This window comes from Anomaloglossus baeobatrachus, unplaced genomic scaffold (genome assembly GCF_048569485.1).
Source record: "Anomaloglossus baeobatrachus isolate aAnoBae1 unplaced genomic scaffold, aAnoBae1.hap1 Scaffold_223, whole genome shotgun sequence".
Classification (NCBI taxonomy): Eukaryota; Metazoa; Chordata; class Amphibia; order Anura; family Aromobatidae; genus Anomaloglossus; species Anomaloglossus baeobatrachus.
Window position 1 is genome coordinate 396,652 of NW_027441994.1, and position 23,706 is coordinate 420,357.

At 47.1% G+C, this 23,706-nt stretch overlaps 1 pseudogene; it reads left to right on the plus strand.

Annotated features, from left to right (window-relative positions):
• Positions 1 to 1,882: 1,882 nt before the first annotated feature.
• LOC142261450 (U2 spliceosomal RNA) lies at positions 1,883 to 2,088 on the plus strand (annotated as a pseudogene).
• Positions 2,089 to 23,706: the final 21,618 nt, after the last annotated feature.

The window sequence follows — 23,706 nt, forward strand, 5'->3', positions numbered from 1 at the left end:
TTATAGAGGGGTAACAATACGTTGGGATCATCGGATCTAATCTCCCTTTTTATACACCCTAAAATCTTGTTTGCGTTAGAATAAACAATAACATCATAAAGGTATAGCAGTACCGTTTCAAAGTTTCGGTGTCCCAAGCAGCATTCCATCAGCCTCTGGAAGGTTCCTGGCAAATTGCACAGCTCGAAGGGCATGCTTTTGAACTCGCAGAGACCCATCGGGGTGGCAAAGGCGGTCTTCTTCCGGTCTGCCTCAGCAACGGACACTTGCCAATAGTGACTAGTGAGATCAAGGGTAGAAAAATAATTTGCAGTTGTCAATGCAGCTAGCTATTCCTCAATACAGGGGAGTGGTGCTGTCCTTCTTCTTTAACAGGACCAACGGAGCTGCCCAGAGGCTACAACTGTCACGGATAACCCCAGCCTCCTTCATGTTGCTTAACATGTCCTTGGTACACTGGTAATGTGCAGGTAGATTTGGCTTATATCTCTCTTTGATGGGTGGGTGTGCACTTGTGGGGATGTAGTGTTTGACCCCTTTTATTTTTCAAAAGTCTAGCGGATGTTTGCTGAAGACTTGCTCGTATTCTTGCACTAGCCTGTAGACCCCCTTCTTGTGATGTGAAGGTGTGGAGTCAGTGCCTACGTGTAATTCCTTACACCACTCCTCTGGCTGACTTGGTGAGCTGTCACTGAATGGGTGGGCTGAAGCAATGGTGGATGCTGCTGTTTGGATAGCATGTGTATCTACTGAGAACAGCTTATCAATGGTGGCAAATCGGAGCAGCTTAATCTTTTGCTCTCCGCAGTTCAACACTCTCATGGGCACTCTTCCCTTCCATATTAATGAATAAAACTATGATGTAAATAGCATATAGATACCCCACAAATGCAGATAAAAGTAGGTTATGGGAAAAGGGGGAAGAGAGAAACAGGAAAATAGTGGAATAAAGTATAACTTCCAGGTGGGAGAGGAAATGGCAGCACAGCCAGTGGAGGTGAAGCAAGGGGAGCCTGCAACTAAAGAGTTGAGAGCGTTATCACATGGTGACTGAGCCTGATTGTAACGGGAGCATAGAGGTGCCGATCCTGTCTTACCTGCGTTGGTGTAGAAGTGGGTGTCCTGTGGTGGAGTCAGCTATGTGCAGTGGTGGCCGTGGGTTCTTTTATGTGCGACCGTAGTAATAGCTGTGCCCACTTCCTGTATGGGAATGGAATGCAGTGAGGCTAATGGAACGCACGCCTGCGCATTTGTGTTTAACGTCGCGCATGTGCAGAACGGAGAAAAGGCTGCGCTCACTTCCTAATGAAAGGGAGTGAGACGCAGCTGGGAAGGGAAGGGAAAAGATTAGGGTTTGGGGATGATGAAAGGGCTTTCTACGGGCAAGGATGGCAAAGGGTGGCAGTGACGGAAAGTCAGGCAGATGGTCCTGTCCTGTCCTGTCCGTCCGTCTTTTTGTATCATGAATTGGAAAGACTGCAAGGGGGAGGGGAGGTGCTTGTGCCCAAAAGGAGGAGTTATTCAGATTCATTGCAGTGGGCGGCGGCTGCAAAAAGTACCATTCTCCTTGTTTTTGCTCTGCAAAACAGCCTTTTCAAGGGTTTGGCTTGGGTGACAAAATGTCTTCTGTAGGCGTGGGTTTGTCTCCCTCTCCCTAAGATGTGTCCGGTATAGGCCAGGGTGCCACTCAAGGCCGTAACCAATTCGGGTTATAGCTTCTCGGCCTTTTGGCTAAGATCAAGTGTAGTTTCGGAGGACGCTACCTTGGTCGGTACTGGAAGGTGCCTGGGATTGCACGTCTGCCGGCCTTGAGGGAGTGTGTGCGCCTTCTGGTGACACATAGCCCTCTTGTGCCTGGACGGTTCCCAGGCAACGGGAGGCGATCACCTTTGTTATTTTGAAGTCCTACTGATAAACAGAAAAAAAAAAAATTAAATCTGTTCTTATCAGTTTAATATCTGATACGTCCCCTCTCTAGGGACCATATATTAAATGGATTTTTAGAACAAGGAGATGGAAAAAATCTTGCTCTGTCCACTCCACGCATTGACCTGGTATTGCAGTACCTCCAGGACCGGTGCACCCCTTCTTAACCGAGTTTCCAAAAGCAGAACTCAATTCACCTGATTCAAATGAGCCTCATTAGTGAATTGAAAGAAAGCAAAAACTTTATATGCACCTCAATTTGGCCAATTCACTTTTCACACTTTCACCCTTTTTTTTTATCTTTCACACCTTTTACTTGCTTTATTGATGCAAAAGCTGTGCCAAATAGCAAACTCATCTCCACTCAACTTGACCAACTCTGCTATGTCCCGTGCAGTATCTTATTCTCAGTCTTATCTAGATCATTTGCAATTGAATAGAATAGATCCCTTTTGGACACATTGGATTCAGCTGCTGCAGTGACTGCAGGTGTTAGAAGATGCAGACTTGGCATCAGGTGCTGTCTATCAGATTCCACTCCAATTAAAGCTTCCATTGTTTTTCGGTGTTTTCTTTGAGCAATGATGATGTCTTTAGTGATCTGTTGGCTCCCTCTCCTGGAGGAAGAGTTTGCTTGCTCTTGGACTTTCAAAAAGAGAGGTCATGATAGACATTTAGCTTCTGAGCCCAATTGGGGACAGTCATGGGTGATGAATGTTTTGCAACCTGCTGCGAAGCCTGATACCGCAATATAAGGAACGTCAAATACTAAGAATGGGCGGCCTATGAAAGAATTAGTACTTTCATTAAGCATACTTAAACGGCTAATTGGGAATAGACAAACTGTAAAAAGCCCTCTGAGAAAGCCCCTCTCTATCCTTTGTCAGTAAGCTTTTCTGTAGTCTGCCTGTTGATGTATTTTCCGTTTGAACAGTGCACAACATGAAGTGACGGAACACTGGCTTGTCACAATGTCCCCCGCTGACATCACAATAGCGCTGCTGCCTAGAAAGCCAGCTGCGCAGCAGAAGTTGCTCTTTGGGTGGGATGGTGGGCTAATGTATCTATTCCTGCTTGGTGAGAGTTTGACATGATCTAGAGCAACGAGTTCCAGCGGCTAGCGGTTGATTATTGGCTGTAATGGGGCTTTCTGGCTGGTGCTAGCCTTTCTTCTTAGCACACAGGAACCACAATCCCTACACCATGCTTCGATGGATTCTCTCATCCCAGCCCAGTAAAACTACATATTTCACACAGTTATAGGCAGCCCATGGGCATTCACCTGGATTAAAACCCATAACAGCTCATAGACCAAACAATCAATCTACCACTGGACCAAAGACAGGAAGCTAAATCCACTGCCTGCGGTAACTAACTTAATCCTATAGGCTACTCACACAACAAACCCAAGAGAAAGGAAAAAAACATGGCTTCGATTATCCATCCAATGAAAACGCATAACCATTGTGAGCCATTGGACAATGCAATTGCACACATGGTGACATGGTGCACGGCCCAATGAATCAAGTCTGTACTTCATATTCACGGTTTAAGCCCTTGGGTTTTAATGTGTCCAGAGTACATATCCAGAAAGATTCCCTTTTTTTGTGCTAAGCACAAGTCAACAATACATTGTAAGCAGATTCTATTACCAGTCCCACACCATTTTGTGACGCATAATCACACAGTGGCCCAATTAAGATTCCAAGTCATCGAACATGTCCCAGCCATACGCAGAGGAGGCAATAGAATTAGGAAGCTCAAAGAAAGGGAATCTTTCTGGATATATACTCTGGGCACGTTGGAACCCAAGGGCTTAAACCATGAATATGAAGAACCGACTTGATTCATTGGGCCGTGCACATTTTTTCTAACGCCCGGTTCTTTTTCGTGTTCACACTATATATGGTTCCACTATGTATGGAGTTCCATTCTTCCTTGTTTTTTATTTGTCATGTTTGTCATGTCTGATCAACTGGTTACATTATGTCTGATTACCTTGTCTAACAGTTTTTTCTCCCCTTTCTTTACCTTCCATGTTCCCATAGTCACGTGAAATATCCCTGTTGCACTTGATTACGGCTCACTATTCACTATAGGATGTCTTATATCTAACATCACACTCTCACCCATCAGCACTCTATAGGTTTGTATAAGGTATGCGCTTACACATCCGGTCCTCCATAGGTATTTCCACTTATGTAACACTATCCCTATGATCACTCATAACTCATACCCTTGTAGTCAATTACAGCCTCCTCTCTCCCCCCCTCCCCTTCTCCCTTTCCATCTATAATTTTGCCATATATACTAGCAAACACTCAGTGTACCTAGTGGCATCCTATTCGTGGCTATTGGACCTTGCTATAGTCCCACTAGTGCCAAGACATTTGCAGAGCGCATCTGCCTGCGTTGCACACTCCAACTAATTATAAGTAAGCCATTATACTAGCAAACACTCAGTGTACCTAGTGGCATCCTATACGTGGCTATTGGACCTTGCTATAGTCCCACTAGTGCCAAGACATTTGCAGAGCGCATCTGCCTGCGTTGCACACTCCAACTAATTATAAGTAAGCCATTATACTAGCAAACACTCAGTGTACCTAGTGGCATCCTATCTGTGGCTATTGGACTTTGCTATAGTCCCACTAGTGCCAAGACATTTGCAGAGCGCATCTGCCTGCGTTGCACACTCCAACTAATTATAAGTAAGCCATTATACTAGCAAACACTCAGTGTACCTAGTGGCATCCTATACGTGGCTATTGGACCTTGCTATAGTCCCACTAGTGCCAAGACATTTGCAGAGCGCATCTGCCTGCGTTGCACACTCCAACTAATTATAAGTAAGCCATTATACTAGCAAACACTCAGTGTACCTAGTGGCATCCTATACGTGGCTATTGGACCTTGCTATAGTCCCACTAGTGCCAAGACATTTGCAGAGCGCATCTGCCTGCGTTGCACACTCCAACTAATTATAAGTAAGCCATTATACTAGCAAAAACTCAGTGTACCTAGTGGCATCCTATCTGTGGCTATTGGACTTTGCTATAGTCCCACTAGTGCAAAGACATTTGCAGAGCACGTCTGCCTGCATTGCACACTCCAACTTTTTTAAACTAAGCAATTTTACTAGCAAACACTCAGTGTACCTAGTGGCATCCTATACGTGGCTATTGGACTTTGCTATAGTCCCACTAGTGCCAAGACATTTGCAGAGCGCATCTGCCTGCGTTGCACACTCCAACTAATTTTAACTTAGCCATTATACTAGCAAACACTCAGTGTACCTAGTGGCATCCTATACGTGGCTATTGGACTTTGCTATAGTCCCACTAGTGCCAAGACATTTGCAGAGCGCATCTGCCTGCGTTGCACACTCCAACTAATTATAAGTAAGCCATTATACTAGCAAACACTCAGTGTACCTAGTGGCATCCTATACGTGGCTATTGGACCTTGCTATAGTCCCACTAGTGCCAAGACATTTGCAGAGCGCATCTGCCTGCGTTGCACACTCCAACTAATTATAAGTAAGCCATTATACTAGCAAACACTCAGTGTACCTAGTGGCATCCTATACGTGGCTATTGGACTTTGCTATAGTCCCACTAGTGCCAAGACATTTGCAGAGCGCATCTGCCTGCGTTGCACACTCCAACTAATTATAAGTAAGCCATTATACTAGCAAACACTCAGTGTACCTAGTGGCATCCTATACGTGGCTATTGGACCTTGCTATAGTCCCACTAGTGCCAAGACATTTGCAGAGCGCATCTGCCTGCGTTGCACACTCCAACTAATTATAAGTAAGCCATTATACTAGCAAACACTCAGTGTACCTAGTGGCATCCTATCTGTGGCTATTGGACTTTGCTATAGTCCCACTAGTGCCAAGACATTTGCAGAGCGCATCTGCCTGCGTTGCACACTCCAACTAATTATAAATAAGCCATTATACTAGCAAACACTCAGTGTACCTAGTGGCATCCTATACGTGGCTATTGGACTTTGCTATAGTCCCACTAGTGCCAAGACATTTGCAGAGCGCATCTGCCTGCGTTGCACACTCCAACTAATTATAAGTAAGCCATTATACTAGCAAACACTCAGTGTACCTAGTGGCATCCTATACGTGGCTATTGGACTTTGCTATAGTCCCACTAGTGCCAAGACATTTGCAGAGCGCATCTGCCTGCGTTGCACACTCCAACTAATTTTAACTTAGCCATTATACTAGCAAACACTCAGTGTACCTAGTGGCATCCTATACGTGGCTATTGGACTTTGCTATAGTCCCACTAGTGCCAAGACATTTTCAGAGCGCATCTGCCTGCGTTGCACACTCCAACTAATTATAAATAAGCCATTATACTAGCAAACACTCAGTGTACCTAGTGGCATCCTATACGTGGCTATTGGACTTTGCTATAGTCCCACTAGTGCCAAGACATTTGCAGAGCGCATCTGCCTGCGTTGCACACTCCAACTAATTTTAACTTAGCCATTATACTAGCAAACACTCAGTGTACCTAGTGGCATCCTATACGTGGCTATTGGACTTTGCTATAGTCCCACTAGTGCCAAGACATTTGCAGAGCGCATCTGCCTGCGTTGCACACTCCAACTCATTATAACTAAGTTGCATTGTCAGGGATATTTATTCTTTATTATTCTGCTGTTAATAAAGCTAGACCACCACTGCAATCTTCACCACCTCTCAATTTTTACTACCACATTTTCAGTCCACAATCTTGTCGCAATCAACATGAGTGGCAAAATGACAGATGCTGGTGGAAAGGGGAAGAGGCGTGGTGGAAAAGGCAAAAAAGGTTTTGTCTGTGGGGAAAGTGGCAAAGCTCCATTATCATCTGCTGAAGATGGACCATCTACCAGAAAAAGTAAGATGTCTACTACTTACCGTGGACAATCCGATGTGCTCCCTTTTTTACGGACACGAACAACAGGAAGAAAGGTAGATGATGGGCAAAAAAGGAAAATGCTTGAATGGATCTCAAGTGGTCCAACAAGTGCCCTCTCAGCCACTTCAAGTACCGCATCCAAAAAACACCAGTCCTCTGAGTTGTCATCCCAATCACACTTGATTTCTCCCAGCTCTGAAGTCTCCATCAGCCCTGCACAGTATGGTGGAACTGAGATGGCTGAGTCTGCAGAGCTGTTCAGTCACACTATAGCCTGGGAATCAGAGGTCTGCTCCCAAGCTACAGTGAGTACAGAACAGGAAATGGTCTGCAGTGATGCCCAGAACCTTTGTGACTCTGATTCAGGCCGTGAGGACCAAGTTTCTGAGCATAATGTTGACCCTTTGTCACAAACTGTAACACCTGTGGTTATAGACAATGAGGAACATACTGATGAAGATGAGACGCAGATACCCGATTGGGATGACAACTTAAATATTCGGTCAGGGCAAGAAGAGGCTCGGTCTGAGGGGGAGGGGAGTGCAAACACAACAATTGATGATGAAGTTCTAGATTCCACCTACTGTCAACCCCCAGTCAGGCACTCGAGGAGGTCAACAGAGGCGGTGGAGGAGGATGCAACCGACGACGAAGTTACCTTGCGCCTTCCTGGACAGAGTCGGAGCACTGGTAGCACGTCTACAACTGCATCCTCAGCCACCACTCTGCCTATGAGCATTATTCGGGGTGGATCAACAGGTCGCATGGCCTCTAAGCCTTGCCTAGCCTGGTCCTTTTTTGACATAGAAAAAGATCGCCCAAATCATGTGATATGTAAAATTTGTCATGATTCTCTTAGTAGAGGTCAAAACCTCAGCAGTTTGACAACTTCTTCCATGAATCGTCACATGAATAAATATCATAGGTCCCGGTGGGAAGCTCACTGTGCTGCAATGCTGCAAGAGCGAACCATCCACCGCCCGCCCCTTCCAGTGCATCCGCGCGCTCTTCATCTTCTAGGACTGTGGGGACAGCTGTCACACCTGTTTTTCCACGCCAAACTTCCACCACTGTAACCGCAACAGGCAGTTTGCTTGTAAGGTCGTCAGTTGGTTTGGAAGGGGAAACAAGTGAGTGTGTACAGCTCTCTCAGACATCGATAGCACCAACGTTGGATGAAGGCAACATCATGTCTCCGCCTGCACTTTCCTCACAAACCTGCATTTTTCCAGGGACACCCTACTCAACACCGTCTACACACAGCAGCCAGATCTCTGTCCATCAGATGTGGTCAAATAAAAGGCCACTTCCTCCGACCCATGACAAAGCTAAGAGGTTGACTCTATCCCTCTGTAAGCTGTTGGCTACCGAAATGCTGCCTTTCCGCCTAGTGGACACACAGGATTTTAGAGACCTTATGTCTGTCGCTGTGCCCCAGTACCAGATGCCTAGTCGCCACTACTTCTCTAAGAAAGGTGTGCCCGCGCTACACCAGCATGTCGCACACAACATCACCGCTTCCTTGAGAAACTCTGTGTGTGAACGGGTGCATTTCACCACCGATACTTGGACCAGTAAGCATGGACAGGGACGTTACATGTCGCTAACTGGGCACTGGGTAACTATGGTGATAGATGGTGAAGGGTCTGCTGCACAAGTCTTGCCGTCCCCACGACTTGTGTGTCAATCCTCTGTCTGTCCAAGTTCCGCCACAGCTTCTGCATCCTCCACCTCATCTGGGTCCTCCACCTCCGCCCCAAGCCTGCCTGGTCAGGCCACCAGCATTCTCACTGCGCAGAAGGAATCACGCACGCCTCATTACTATGCTGGCAGCAGAGCGCAACGGCATCAGGCGGTCTTTAGCTTGACATGTCTTGGGAATAAGAGTCACACAGCTGAGGAGTTGTGGTCAGCTCTGCGGTCCGAGTTTAATAAATGGTTGTCTCCACTCAACCTGCAGCCTGGTAAGGCCGTGTGCGACAATGCTGCAAACCTGGGTGCGGCACTTCGCCTGGGCATTGTGACACACGTACCTTGTATGGCTCACGTGTTGAACCTTGTCGTCCAGCAATTTTTAACACACTATCCCGGCCTAGATGGCCTTCTGAACAGGGCACGAAAACTGTCAGCTCACTTCCGCCGTTCAAGCGCCGCAGCAGAGCGACTTGCATCGCTCCAGAAGTCTTTCGGCCTGCCGGTTCATCGCCTGAAATGCGATGTGGCGACACGCTGGAATTCAACTCTCCACATGTTACAGCGACTGTGGCAGCACCGCAGAGCCCTGGTGCAATACGTCATGACGTATAGCCTGGGCCAACGAGATGCAGAGGTGGGGCAGATCACCCTGATGGAGTGGTCTCAGATCAAGGACCTATGCACCCTTCTGCACAGTTTCGACATGGCGACGAATATGTTTAGCTCTGACAATGCCATTATCAGCATGACGATTCCAGTCATTTACATGCTGGAGCACACGCTAAACACTATTCGGAGTCAGGGGGTGGGACAACATGAAGGGGAGGAACTACAGGAGGATTCATATGCGCAAGGGACAACAACATCACCAAGGTCCAGACGTTCATCATCACCAACGCAGCAGGCATGGGACCATGGGGAACAGGGATCGACAAGGGCGCATAGTAGCAGGCGAAATGTTGAGCAAGGTGCAGGAGAACATGAAGAAATGGAGGACGAACTGTCCATGGACATGGAAGACTCAGCGGATGAGGGAGACCTTGGTCAAATTTCAGTTGAAAGAGGTTGGGGGGAGATGTCAGAGGAAGAAAGAACGGGTAGCACCTCTATGCCACAAACACAGCGTGGACTTGGTCCGCATGGCTGCGCAAGACACATGAGTGCCTTTTTGTTGCACTACCTCCAACATGACAGTCGTATTGTCAAAATTAGAAGTGATGATGACTACTGGATTGCCACACTATTAGATCCCCGGTACAAGTCCAAATTTTGTGACATAATTCCAGCCATAGAAAGGGACGCACGTATGCAGGAGTATCAGCAGAAGCTGTTACTCGATCTTAGCTCGGCTTTTCCACCAAACAACCGTGCAGGTGCAGGGAGGGAATCTCCCAGTTGTAACTTGACAAACATGGGACGGTCTCGTCATCTTCAACAGTCTACCCGTACCAGTAGGACCGTATCTGGTGCCGGTAACAGCAATTTTATGGAATCTTTTCATAATTTTTTTAGACCCTCTTTTGCAAGGCCACCAGAGACAACAAGTCTGACACATACTCAACGGCTGGAGAGGATGATACAGGAGTATCTCCAAATGAACATCGATGCCATGACTGTGCAACTGGAGCCTTGCTCCTTTTGGGCTTCAAACCTAGAAAAATGGCCAGAGCTCTCCAGTTACGCCTTGGAGATTTTGTCGTGTCCAGCTGCCAGCGTAGTCTCTGAACGTGTATTCAGTGCTGCTGGGTGTGTGCTGACAGATAAGCGCACGCGTCTGTCCAGTGACAATGTGGACAGACTGACGTTCATCAAAATGAACAAGTCATGGATCCAGAAGGAATTTACTACCCCTGTGTCATCCTGGGGAGAGTAAATGCTTGTTGATTTGGAATGTGCTTGATGCAAATCAAAACATCCTGTTTGCAACTAGGGCCCAAGTGCTGCCACTGATGGGGTGGGTGTCTGTGTGGCCCAATTTTTGGAAAAAAGGGAGACTCCGCTTGGAGTAACCCTTGCTTGCTGTGTTTTTAAAAGAAGCCAAGATGAACAGAGCTGGGATCAGGAAAGACTTTGCTACCTACCCCGGTGTCATCCTGGGGACGGTTAAGAATAGCGTATTTTTGAATGTGCTTGATGCAAATGTAGCTGTGAAGTGTACAACTGGGGCACAACTGCTGCCACTGAAGGGGTGGGTGTGTGTGGGGCCCAATTTTTGGAAAAAAGGGAGACTCCGCTTGGAGTAACCCTTGCTTGCTGTGTTTTTAAAAGAAGCCAAGATGAACAGAGCTGGGATCAGGAAAGACTTTGCTACCTACCCCGGTGTCATCCTGGGGACGGTTAATTATGGCGTATTTTTGAATGTGCTTGATGCAAATCAAAACATCCTGTTTGCAACTAGGGCCCAAGTGCTGCCACTGATGGGGTGGGTGTCTGTGTGGCCCAATTTTTGGAAAAAAGGGAGACTCCGCTTGGAGTAACCCTTGCTCGCTGTGTTTTTAAAAGAAGCCAAGATGAACAGAGCTGGGATCAGGAAAGACTTTGCTACCTACCCCGGTGTCATCCTGGGGACGGTTAATTATGGCGTATTTTTGAATGTGCTTGATGCAAATCAAAACATCCTGTTTGCAACTAGGGCCCAAGTGCTGCCACTGATGGGGTGGGTGTCTGTGTGGCCCAATTTTTGGAAAAAAGGGAGACTCCGCTTGGAGTAACCCTTGCTTGCTGTGTTTTTAAAAGAAGCCAAGATGAACAGAGCTGGGATCAGGAAAGACTTTGCTACCTACCCCGGTGTCATCCTGGGGACGGTTAAGAATAGCGTATTTTTGAATGTGCTTGATGCAAATGTAGCTGTGAAGTTTACAACTGGGGCACAACTGCTGCCACTGAAGGGGTGGGTGTGTGTGGGGCCCAATTTTTGGAAAAAAGGGAGACTCCGCTTGGAGTAACCCTTGCTTGCTGTGTTTTTAAAAGAAGCCAAGATGAACAGAGCTGGGATCAGGAAAGACTTTGCTACCTACCCCGGTGTCATCCTGGGGACGGTTAATTATGGCGTATTTTTGAATGTGCTTGATGCAAATCAAAACATCCTGTTTGCAACTAGGGCCCAAGTGCTGCCACTGATGGGGTGGGTGTCTGTGTGGCCCAATTTTTGGAAAAAAGGGAGACTCCGCTTGGAGTAACCCTTGCTTGCTGTGTTTTTAAAAGAAGCCAAGATGAACAGAGCTGGGATCAGGAAAGACTTTGCTACCTACCCCGGTGTCATCCTGGGGACGGTTAATTATGGCGTATTTTTGAATGTGCTTGATGCAAATCAAAACATCCTGTTTGCAACTAGGGCCCAAGTGCTGCCACTGATGGGGTGGGTGTCTGTGTGGCCCAATTTTTGGAAAAAAGGGAGACTCCGCTTGGAGTAACCCTTGCTCGCTGTGTTTTTAAAAGAAGCCAAGATGAACAGAGCTGGGATCAGGAAAGACTTTGCTACCTACCCCGGTGTCATCCTGGGGACGGTTAATTATGGCGTATTTTTGAATGTGCTTGATGCAAATCAAAACATCCTGTTTGCAACTAGGGCCCAAGTGCTGCCACTGATGGGGTGGGTGTCTGTGTGGCCCAATTTTTGGAAAAAAGGGAGACTCCGCTTGGAGTAACCCTTGCTTGCTGTGTTTTTAAAAGAAGCCAAGATGAACAGAGCTGGGATCAGGAAAGACTTTGCTACCTACCCCGGTGTCATCCTGGGGACGGTTAAGAATAGCGTATTTTTGAATGTGCTTGATGCAAATGTAGCTGTGAAGTGTACAACTGGGGCACAACTGCTGCCACTGAAGGGGTGGGTGTGTGTGGGGCCCAATTTTTGGAAAAAAGGGAGACTCCGCTTGGAGTAACCCTTGCTTGCTGTGTTTTTAAAAGAAGCCAAGATGAACAGAGCTGGGATCAGGAAAGACTTTGCTACCTACCCCGGTGTCATCCTGGGGACGGTTAATTATGGCGTATTTTTGAATGTGCTTGATGCAAATCAAAACATCCTGTTTGCAACTAGGGCCCAAGTGCTGCCACTGATGGGGTGGGTGTCTGTGTGGCCCAATTTTTGGAAAAAAGGGAGACTCCGCTTGGAGTAACCCTTGCTTGCTGTGTTTTTAAAAGAAGCCAAGATGAACAGAGCTGGGATCAGGAAAGACTTTGCTACCTACCCCGGTGTCATCCTGGGGACGGTTAAGAATAGCGTATTTTTGAATGTGCTTGATGCAAATGTAGCTGTGAAGTGTACAACTGGGGCACAACTGCTGCCACTGAAGGGGTGGGTGTGTGTGGGGCCCAATTTTTGGAAAAAAGGGAGACTCCGCTTGGAGTAACCCTTGCTTGCTGTGTTTTTAAAAGAAGCCAAGATGAACAGAGCTGGGATCAGGAAAGACTTTGCTACCTACCCCGGTGTCATCCTGGGGACGGTTAATTATGGCGTATTTTTGAATGTGCTTGATGCAAATCAAAACATCCTGTTTGCAACTAGGGCCCAAGTGCTGCCACTGATGGGGTGGGTGTCTGTGTGGCCCAATTTTTGGAAAAAAGGGAGACTCCGCTTGGAGTAACCCTTGCTTGCTGTGTTTTTAAAAGAAGCCAAGATGAACAGAGCTGGGATCAGGAAAGACTTTGCTACCTACCCCGGTGTCATCCTGGGGACGGTTAATTATGGCGTATTTTTGAATGTGCTTGATGCAAATCAAAACATCCTGTTTGCAACTAGGGTCCAAGTGCTGCCACTGATGGGGTGGGTGTCTGTGTGGCCCAATTTTTGGAAAAAAGGGAGACTCCGCTTGGAGTAACCCTTGCTTGCTGTGTTTTTAAAAGAAGCCAAGATGAACAGAGCTGGGATCAGGAAAGACTTTGCTACCTACCCCGGTGTCATCCTGGGGACGGTTAATTATGGCGTATTTTTGAATTTGCTTGATGCAAATCAAAACATCCTGTTTGCAACTAGGGCCCAAGTGCTGCCACTGATGGGGTGGGTGTCTGTGTGGCCCAATTTTTGGAAAAAAGGGAGACTCCGCTTGGAGTAACCCTTGCTTGCTGTGTTTTTAAAAGAAGCCAAGATGAACAGAGCTGGGATCAGGAAAGACTTTGCTACCTACCCCGGTGTCATCCTGGGGACGGTTAATTATGGCGTATTTTTGAATGTGCTTGATGCAAATCAAAACATCCTGTTTGCAACTAGGGCCCAAGTGCTGCCACTGATGGGGTGGGTGTCTGTGTGGCCCAATTTTTGGAAAAAAGGGAGACTCCGCTTGGAGTAACCCTTGCTTGCTGTGTTTTTAAAAGAAGCCAAGATGAACAAGTCATGGGTCAGCAAAGACTTTATCTACCTACCCCGGTGTCATCCTGGGGACGGATAAGAATGGCGTATTTTTGAATGTGCTTGATGCAAATCAAAACATCCTGTTTGCAACTAGGGCCCAAGTCCTGCCACTGATGGGGTGGGTGTCTGTGTGGCCCAATTTTTGGAAAAAAGGGAGACTCCGCTTGGAGTAACCCTTGCTTGCTGTGTTTTTAAAAGAAGCCAAGATGAACAGAGCTGGGATCAGGAAAGACTTTGCTACCTACCCCGGTGTCATCCTGGGGACGGTTAATTATGGCGTATTTTTGAATTTGCTTGATGCAAATCAAAACATCCTGTTTGCAACTAGGGCCCAAGTGCTGCCACTGATGGGGTGGGTGTCTGTGTGGCCCAATTTTTGGAAAAAAGGGAGACTCCGCTTGGAGTAACCCTTGCTTGCTGTGTTTTTAAAAGAAGCCAAGATGAACAGAGCTGGGATCAGGAAAGACTTTGCTACCTACCCCGGTGTCATCCTGGGGACGGTTAAGAATAGCGTATTTTTGAATGTGCTTGATGCAAATGTAGCTGTGAAGTGTACAACTGGGGCACAACTGCTGCCACTGAAGGGGTGGGTGTGTGTGGGGCCCAATTTTTGGAAAAAAGGGAGACTCCGCTTGGAGTCACCTTGCGGTGTTTTACATGATTTTAGAATGGCGTGCCATGCCTATATCTGTGTGTCCTCCTCTTTTTCCTTGTCCAGCTGTTTTGTTTTCGCATGAGTATATGTCCTTGTCACTTTCCCATGTGTTTGTGTTGTGTTGTGAGTTGTTTGTCACCTTTTGGACACCTTTGAGGGTGTTTTCTAGGTGTTTTACTGTGTTTGTGATTGCCTGCCATTGTTTCCTATTGGCTCGAGTTCGGTTCGTCGAACGTTCGACGAGCCGAACTCGAACGGGAGCTCCGTTCGGCGAACCGACCTCGAGCCGAACCGGGACCGGTTCGCTCATCTCTACTCCTGGACATAGCATTCGAATTACCAGGTCCCTGAAGGCTGAAATGCGTAGTGGCCGGAAATCATGAACAATTACAATGGGCGTATGTGCTGTAGATCCTGCGTCAGTTGTAGCTTGAAACTTTGTCTTTTCACGGATTTGCCCGTCTCTCATGGTGTTGGGCTATTTTCGGATCAAAATGGTGTGTCCCTCCTTGGCCCGTATCATGGGTTATTTCAGGGGCAAATTTAACTCTCTTAGCACTTTTCTCCTTAATTGTGGCCGTTGAATTGTGGGGTCAAGGTCTATCCAACCAGCATATTTGTTGTTTTTCAGACAATTTAGGGCTCGTGCATAGTAATAATAACACAGGTTTCCAAGGGTAAAAATTTTTGAAAGATGTGATTTTTTTCATACTTTCGATCATTGGACTCAGTAAAAATATTGAAAAAATATCATCACGTACAGTTTTTTCACAAACACTGATTCTATAGGTGTTAGGGCCAGGTGGACGGGCAGACCCAGGAGGTGGATCCACTGGGCCGAACACCTTAATGAAGGCAAGGGGTCCGGTAGCCGGAGCACTACGGGTAGCAGGACAGTCCGTGCAAAAGAGTGGAATGGAGAAGTCCCTGGGACCACGGAGTCACTGATGGTAGTCCGGGTGACGGAGCTCAGGTTCGGAGGCCGAGATGTCAGGCAGAGTCCGGAACCGATGGAGCGAGAGGACGGGTCACCACAGGGATCAGAGATGGTACGGACTGACGGGATGGCAGATAGTCAGCGTTCGGGGTTCGGGAATCGGCAGGACCGGATGGCGAGGCAGGAGCGGCTCTAGAAGAGAGATAGGTAAGTATATCACAGAGACACAAGGAGACCTGACTCCTAGCTTAGGAAACACGAAGAACAGGCCCCGCCCACTTGGACATTAAACCCCTTTATACCCTGTACCTGTGTGTTCAATTTCCTGTCAGTGGACGCTGGCCCTTTAAGAGAGGGTCAATGACCGCGCGCGCGCCCTAATGCGCATGCGCGAGGCCCGGGTGCCAGAAGCCAGGGCAGGGAGCGGTGTATAGGAAGCAGGGGAGCCGGCCTGGAGCAGGGCTGCCGACGGGCGCCGGGAGCGGGGACCGGGCCGCCTGGGGACCGCAGGTGGTGGAGGCTGGAGACCGTGGAGCGGGGGATGTCTGCCAGAGGAGCCGGGGAGCGAAGCAGGGAAGCCGGGGAGCGTGGCAGGTGAGCCGGGGGGCAGAGCAGGGGACCCGGAGAGCGTGACAATAGGTTTCCAAAAGGTTAGAATTCTGAAAAGATTCCCTCCATACGTTTCTGAAGATGGTGCTCTAGTGTATTCAAGCAATGTTCCTGTGCTGATGGAAAATGTAACATTAAGTACAATGTGAGCGAGTGGAGACACGTCATTGTTTCATCCAAAAAGTCTGAAAGCTGTGCTACTGCTCAATGGCAGTAAGTATTCTTCAGTGTGTGTAGGGCATGTGTCGCGGGCAGAGGGGCCACGCACGCTACGCTCGGGTTCGGGGACTTCTGCTGCTGCTGCTGCTCGGTGGCTCGAGCGGAGGGCCAGATCCGGGGACTCGAGCAGCGCTCCTCGCCCACGAGTGAAAAGGGGGTGGTTTGTTTGGGGAGATAGTTAGTGACGTCACCCACAGGTCGTGGTGATAATGGGCACCACCACTGCTGGTGACGGGGATCCCGGGAGCGATGGCAGGGAGCAGCTAGGATGTTGGTTCCCCCTCCGTGGGTAGGGGTTGGTGATCCCGGGGCCCGGTGGCGGTACGGGGAGGCTGGATGGCTGGGGTGTACGTACCGAGGGAGCCCGTTTGCCCGCAGGCGCTGGCCCTTGGATCTCTAGCCTATGGCGGTGGCTTTTTATCCTCACGGTGTGGACGGTTGCCTTCTGTCGGGTCTTGGGTGTTAGGGAACCCCTGGGATTCCGGTCACTCTCGGATTTGACCATTGTCGGCGGCTCCTAGCCTGGTCAGGGTCCAATGGCCCTGCCTTTGTGCTTGGTACAGATCCGCTCACCGGTTCAGTTCCCCTCGGGTCACCGCCCGTCCCCGGTCCTACGGTTCAGCTGACTTGTACCACCTCCTGCAGACGGCCACCACCGTCTGCCGACCTTGCTGACAGTGCCTGGGCTCCTACCCAGACACTAACAGTTTCTGTCCTCTCACTTTCCACTACAAAACTAAACTAACTGCTTTTTCCCGCCTCCAGGCCTGTGAACTCCTCGGTGGGTGGGGCCAACCGCCTGGCTCCGCCCCACCTGGTGTGGACATCAGACCCTGGAGGAGGCAACAAGGATTTTGTGTGACTGATGTAGACTATCCAGGGGAGGGGGTGTGTGTGATTTTGTGTTTGTGACTACCTGGCTAGTCCAGGGCGTCACACATGCTATGCACTTGGAAGAAAGCTGTGAGAATTTAGACTTTATTCTCAAGAAACTTAACTACAAGGAGCATGGATGGTCAATATGTGGTGGTCTAAAAATGTTCTCATTGCTTCTTGGGCAGCAAGGAGGATATATTAAATACCCATGCTGTTCTGCCTCATGGCAGCCTGCTAATAGTCATTCATTGAAATTTCTGTTACAACCCCTAGAGGTCATTGTTATTCTTTTGAATTGCTGAGTTTCCCTTTAAGCTAAATGTATTCTGGGTAAGGAATGCCTCCCTGAGCTGAGAAGAAGCCTGCAGCCATTTTCTCTTTGGATTTGTCAGGAAAGGACATGCCGACTTACCTCTCTGTACATTCACCCCTGCCTAGTGTAATCCGGTGAGCAAAGCAAATTACATGTGTTAGTGATAGAATCCTAGATGGAAGAGTGTAGTAAATGCATTGTACATTGTACTTCTACACCTTTAGTGTCATCCCTGTCTTGTTTGTCTAGATAGGATTTCTATGTATTGCAGATGCAGTGACCTTTCACCTACATTCTCGTAAGAACTGCATCTCATGTACTGTTATGCTATGTTAACTCTGTATTAACACTGTACTGACTGTAATCATTTTCTTGTTATAGTTTTTACCCGTATAAAACAGTATCTTGGATATACCGTATTCTGTCTTCAACTGCATCTTGGATATTCCTATATTCACTGTATATTCCATGTATACTGCAATCAAGTTCACGTTACCAGCTAATAAATCAAGGCTATTGAACTCCACAGTCTGTTTATTTGAAATGTGAACTAGGGTTTAGCTGTATGCTAGAGATTCACAGCATTACGTAAAAGAAGGCAGAACACATGCTTTTTGTGTGAATTGGAAAGCCAGGTTAGGACTCTTCACTGGAGCAAAAAAAATTGGCCAACAAGAACATCTTTGTAACCGGGACTCAAGAACATTGTTGCATAAAGCTTAGTTGATCCCACCTAAAGTTCTCTTGCCACCACTCCACTGTAAGCTTGGACTGATGAAGCTGTTTGTGAAAGCGCTACTGAAAGAAGGAGAGATGTTTAAGTACCTGTGTACCAAGTTTCAGGGACTGTCAGAATCAAGTCTGAAGGAAGGTGTGATGCCCTGACAAAACCAGGTAGTTACAGATAGGCCCCCGCACAACACCTTTCCTCACTTAGGAAACACACAGCCGACCTGAAACCCTAGTCACCTAGGACCCTGAAGCCAGGACCGAAACCAGCGGCCTAGCTAATTAAATGATTGAGGGCAGGATTATAGGTCCTATCCCACCTAAAGTCCCTCAAAGAAGACAACAGCCCACTGATAGGGATAAGGCCACCGCCAGGGCCCTTAGATCCCACGGGCCAGCGCCTGCGGGCACGGCTCCTTAGGCCATATCCAGCCGGGAGCGGACTCCTGAGTTCCAGACCAGGCAGTCCACCATACACAAAAACAAGTGCAGAGTAAAGGACAGCGACCACCAGCCTGGGTGGGGGACCTGAATGCAACCGGCCGGGGCGGCAGGCCACCAGCACCTTTGGTTTACCGAAAGACTCGTGTGATTCATTTACTGTGAGTAACCAAACATCCCCCTGCTTGCTCAGGCGCGCCGGCCCTTGCCATCACCATACCCTGCACAAAGACACTGGGCCCCGGGGCAATCATCCCTACACACGGAGGGGTTAACATCCAGCTGCCACTACATCTCTCCCGGGTATCCCATAACGGCAGCGGTGGTGTCCCACCTCACCACACACCGTTGGTGGCGTCACAAACTTAATACGGCCTAGCCCATACATCTACATTCCTCCTTTTATTCGACATGTCCGCGAGACCCCCGGGTCGAGCCACTCTCTTAGAAGGTCTGGATCCGACCAACGGCGGCTGCTGGCACAGGGGCAGCACAAAAGCATTTTTGTGGGTTCGGATATTCAGAAACCCATGAATGAAGGATGACGTGTTTTAAACAATAATGAAAACTGTTGAAAAAAGGGCTTGGGACTCTTTGAAAGAAGCAATAAATACGTTTCTAGGTAACAACAAAGAATCAAAATTTAAGTCCATCGTGGAGAACATGCTGAAACGTTTCAAAGCCTTGGGTTGTCTAATGAATTTGAAGTTACATTTTTTACATTCCTATTTGGACTACTTGTCTGAAAACCTTGGTGCTGGTGGGAAGAACAAGAAGGTTTTCATCGGAATATCAAGGAGATGGAACGACGATACCAAAGTAAATGAAACGTGAACATGATTGCCGGATGCTTCACAGAGAAGATCCACAGGCCTTCTATAAGAGAAAAGGGGGATCTAGAGAAAAGGAAAAAGTGCAAGAATAAATTTCTAATAAAGTTGCAGAATGACTGTACAATAAATAAATGTATTTTATATATAAAATTGTGAATATTTTTGGTTACAATAAGTATTTTTCTTGTTCATGTCACTTGTATGTAACTTCACACATGGATTGTACAAAATCAATATTTGATGGTTAAAAAAAAATATTTATTTTTTTTTTTAAATCAGGACATTAGAAAACATAATAATCAGTCACTGGATTTGAAGTTTCATAAACCAAAATTTTACATAGCTGTGTAATTTGTCGGGCACCCACCGACAATAGAATAGCGCCAGATTTAGGAAGCTGGCTGAGGTCTGCAAAGTCTGTAGCCAGGTGACAAAATTGTCCAACCTGGGTTTCTTCCTTAAGTAGTCTCTGGTATGATGATATGGTATAATCCTGGCAGCCGGAGTCGAAATCCCTAGATTGCGGTTATGATCTCCAATCGGAATTGGAGCCCCTAGATTGAAGCCATGTAGCCAAGTGATCCTCTAGTTGAAGCCAAAGTCCCTAGACCGAGTCCACAAGGCATCCTGGTTCTGATCCCCTAGCCAGCTCCTAAGAGCTTAGACTAGATCATGCAACATCCATCAACAACCTGGTGACTCCAAGAAGTCCCCTTTTATAGCCATAACCTTCCCTTAGGATATACTGTGCCCTTATCAGATTGGTTGTACAAGGTTGCTTCTCTTATTGGATGAATTTCAAGCTGCATGGATAATGTTCATTTAAATGATGTGGATAGAAAGACTGAAGATATCTACATGTAGTCTGAAATCCATCATGAATCAATACTATTTTACACAGTCATAAGCAGCCCATGGGCATTCACCTGCATTCAAACCAATAACAGCTCATAGACCAGACAATCCATCTACCACTGGACCAAAGACAGGAAGTTAAATCCACTGCCTGCGGTAACCAACTTAATCCTATAGGCTACTCACACAACAAACCCAACAGAAAGGAAAAAAACATGGCTTCGATTATCCATCCAATGAAAACGCATAACCATTGTGAGCCATTGGACAATGCAATTGGACACTTGGTGACATGGTGCACGGCCCAATGAATCAAGTCTTTACTTCATATTCACGGTTTAAGCCCTTGGGTTCTAATGTGCCCAGAGTACATATCCAGAAAGATTCTCTTTCTTTGAGCTAAACACAAGTCAACAATACATTGTAAGCAGATTCTATTACCAGTCCCACACCATTTTGTGACGCATAATCACACAGTGATCCAATTAAGATTCCAAGTCATCGGACATGTCCAAGCCATACGCAGAGGAGGCAATAGAATTAGGAAGCTCAAAGAAAGGGAATCTTTCTGGATATATACTCTGGGCACATTGGAACCCAAAGGCTTAAACCATGAATATGAAGTACAGACTTGATTCATTGGGCCATGCATGGACATAATGGACATAATTCTAATAGGCAGGACAGGTAATAAGGAGCACAAGTTATATGCTAAAATGTGTTGTGTGACAAGACAGACACAGGAAAGGACATGATAACAGGTGTAGGGACCAACAAGGTGAGACAAGGGGTATCAGGATAGGGTCAAGTAGGTATGAATGTAGTAATGGGGCAGGCATAGAGAATTGTATGTGAATGTGAATTACAATAAATCACTAAGGAAAGGAATATGTGAGTGTGTGCCTAATGTAAACTAATATTGTACTGGCAAAATTATAGATGGAAAGGGAGAAGGGGAGGGGGGAGAGAGGAGGCTGTAATTGACTACAAGGGTATGAGTTATGAGTGATCATAGGGATAGTGTTACATAAGTGGAAATACCTATGGAGGACCGGATGTGTAAGCGCATACCTTATACAAACCTATAGAGTGCTGATGGGTGAGAGTGTGATGTTAGATATAAGACATCCTATAGTGAATAGTGAGCCGTAATCAAGTGCAACAGGGATATTTCACGTGACTATGGGAACCTGGAAGGTAAAGAAAGGGGAGAAAAAACTGTTAGACAAGGTAATCAGACATAATGTAACCAGTTGATCAGACATGATCACCTGGTTTGAGACCCCCTGCCTTACACTATATAGATATCATGTTCATTCCCCATCTATCTTGCTCAGGAGAGCATCTCCCTCCCCCGGCACCAAGAGCAGCTCATACTGAATTGTTACATTGACTAGTAACACTGCACACAGAAATGCACCTTAATATTCCACTGTTAACCCTTTCCTCCCAGCAGTAACACACAACTCCTCACCTTGATATCATGGTGATTTATGGTCAGAATGACTTCAATGCGATCAGTGATTTCTATTCTAGCTCTGCTCACATAGATTTTATATCCACACTCAACTATAGGCCGTTCTTCATATTTTGGGGGCTTTTAGTCAGATATACTAGTTTGTGCCTGTATAGTATTGGTGTAGATGGGAGTGTAGGGCATGGGTTACATGGCACTGTGGTGGAATACTGATGGGAGGTATTGGTGCTGTGTTTGATGCTTCTACTGGGTATTTTCCTACAAATACTGGAACAGCTCACTGCTTAGAATGATCCTTCCCAGCTCTATAATATATTATATATACCCCACAATGCAGGCTCACACACACATTTGTCTCAAGTGTGTTGTAGGGACACAGATACAGTCTTGGTCATGTGACTAAAGGCTACTTTACACACTGCGATATCGGTCCCGATATCGCTAGTGTGGGTACCCGCCCCCATCTGTTGCGCGACACGGGCAAATCGCTGCCCATGCCGCACAAACACCGACCAGACCCGTCACACATACTTACCTGCCCGGCGACGTCGCTGTGTCCGGCGAACCGCCTCCTTTCTAAGGGGGCGGTCCGTGCGGCGTCACAGCGACGTCACTGAGCGACCGCCCAATAGCAGCGGAGGGGCGGAGATGAGTGGCCGGAACATCCCGCCCACCTCCTTCCTTCCTCATAGCGGCTGGGAGGCAGGTAAGGAGAGGTTCCTAGTTTCTGCGGTGTCACACGGAGCGATGTGTGCTACCGCAGGAGTGACGAACTACATCGTTACTGCTGCAGTAACGATAATCGAGAATGGAGACCCATGTCACCGATGAGCGATTTTGCACGTTTTTGCAACGATGCAAAATCGCTCATCGGTATCACACGCAGCAACATCGCTAATGCGGCCGGATGTGCGTCACAAATTCCGTGACCCCAACGACTCCGCATTAGCGATGTCGCAGCGTGTAAAGCCCCCTTTAGTGGGAGTGGTGTACAGGGTCTTAGCAGTAAAGAGTATTCCATATTTCTGCCAGATACCCACAGAGATATTGAAATCTGAAAAAAGAGACTTCTGCTCATTGAAGGTAAGAACTGCTCACATAGCGTTCAACTCCACAGCAAACGAGTGCTCTAGCACTGGCATCTCAGCAGGGATATTCCCCTACTACACATGTGTGTCTAGGTCACTGTGACAGTTTACAGGACATAACTCAGGGCACCTAGACAGAAGGCAGAGGGACTACTTTCTATTTCTGGTGTAGAGCTTAGTACAATATATATATATTTATACTATTACATGGGACACATGTACCTTGTATTACCATTATTCGCTGTATATGAACCCCTTTTCTCCGGGCATTATTTGTCTATAGCATTTTTCACGAACCTGAGGCAACTGAGAACCCTTCAGTGAAGGAATTCCACTAACCCTCACAATACCTACCAGGGGCCTCCCTGCAGTAACTCAGGTAGTTGTACCCATTCTCTTTCCGCATTCTATGTGTTCTTCTTCTTTCTTCTTTTTTTTCTTTTTTCTTCTTTTTATTTCTATCATGTAGTTCAGGGGTTTATAGATATATGTCCTGCATCTCATATTTCCTTTAGTGGTGCTTCTTACCCATTCTCATATCATTTACCCTAGTATTTCATGATCCTGAGGCGACTGAGAACCCTTTAATAAAGGAATCCTTTTTCACCTGAATTGTCAAGTGATACTTACCAGTGACTATCACGTAATGTTACAGGTAGTTCCATTTTCTTCCTCTTCTTTCTCTCCTTTCTTCTTTGTCACACGGTCCATTGTGTTATAGCCCACGTGTCATGATAACACTTGTACCATCTTTTCATTTAGATTCCACCTACAATTA